Source organism: Jatropha curcas, chromosome 7 (genome assembly GCF_041381405.1).
Source record: "Jatropha curcas cultivar XTBG-Jc1 chromosome 7, XTBG_Jcur_1.0, whole genome shotgun sequence".
Classification (NCBI taxonomy): Eukaryota; Viridiplantae; Streptophyta; class Magnoliopsida; order Malpighiales; family Euphorbiaceae; genus Jatropha; species Jatropha curcas.
In genome coordinates, this window is record NC_143157.1 from 20,233,346 (window position 1) to 20,234,799 (window position 1,454).

The window sequence follows — 1,454 nt, forward strand, 5'->3', positions numbered from 1 at the left end:
AAATTCGACAAAAGATTATATTTTGGGATCGCCCGGGTCCATCTAGTGCTCCTCCAAGACAGAATCAAAGCTAGAACTTCGCTCTCCATCACTGTGAGTAATAATAAATAATGCAGATCAACATGCATTTGCATAGCATTTTTTTTTACAAACCTTATTTATGGTATAATTGTATATTTGGATGGATTTGGTGTAATACGTTGAAAGAATTGTTTGATTACTTGTGCTGTGCATATACTGTGCCTTGTTTGTGTGGAATTGGGATGAAGTGGGTCACCATGGGTTTGTGAGACTGTTTCTGTTATATGGATCCTGATTCTGATTTCTGTTATATTCTGATTCTGTTATATGGATCCTGATTCTGTTTCTGTTAGCCGGGTAAATGGGAGATCGGCGCCCCCATGTGCACCTGATAATTCTGTTTATTCTGAAACCACATGATGGCCTCTTGTTGTTGCGCACCTGAAAATCTAGATTTAATTGCAGCCCGCAGGGTGGCCTCCTGTTGTGAGCGCTTGATGATCTAGATTGGATGGAGACCACCGGGTTGCCTCCTGTTGGTATGGAAAAGAAAAGAGAGAATGGAAAAACAATGAGAGGGCTGGTCAAGTGAGGATTAGACCGGTCGGCCAGTATGAGGGATTGGCTCCCTGGTGCACATGTGAGAGGATGAGCCATGTGGGAGGACGGCTCATCGGGGGTTCGGTGACTCCACTGACTAATTTCCACGTGATGTGATTATTTGAAGGTGATATTGTTTGTGGGTGCTGATGTAATGTCATATGATTGACTGTTGTGTGTTCATTCAGTATACTAGGGTGCATTTTGCTTGACTGTATGTGGTGTGTATTATTTATTATTATTCACTGAGTTGCAAAACTCACCTCCTTCTCTCCAAACCTCCCAGGTACTAGGAAGCAGCTGATTCGACTGAAGCTCTGCAATCTTCTCCGCAGAGTATAAATGTAAATTTTATATTTCTGTTATTTAATTTTGGATGTATAAGTTACTCTATTATCAGATTATTATTGAACTCCGCAGTTATAGGGTTGTGTATTACTATTGGACTTATTGTTAACACTACACTATAAATTAAATATTATGTAATTAGCTGCAGGTGAACCAGTAAGCCCATAGTGTGATTATAATTTATTGTGAATAGGCCCTGGTTAGATATTATGTGTTAATTGAGATTGAGGCTTACTGTTTGATGAATTAATTGGGCAAGATAGGTAGACAGATTGGATAATTTAGGCTTACTACGGGCCTCGGGGGCCTTAAGCTTACTTGGGCCCTAGTGCCGGTCCGGCCCACGAAAACGGGTCGTGACAATAAGTTGGAGCATTTTAATGTGTACAATTTTATAAATTATGGTATTCACTCGGTCAAAGCGAAATTAGAGGTATCACAAGATTTTTTGCAAAAAAATAAAATAGTAAATTTATACATTAAAC

General features: G+C 39.6%; 1 long non-coding RNA gene across 1 annotated transcript; it reads left to right on the plus strand.

Annotated features, from left to right (window-relative positions):
• Positions 1 to 6: 6 nt before the first annotated feature.
• LOC119371470 (uncharacterized) lies at positions 7 to 1,129 on the plus strand. The gene is made up of 2 exons (XR_016321832.1): positions 7 to 93; positions 908 to 1,129. It is a non-coding gene; the product is annotated as an uncharacterized LOC119371470 (long non-coding RNA).
• Positions 1,130 to 1,454: the final 325 nt, after the last annotated feature.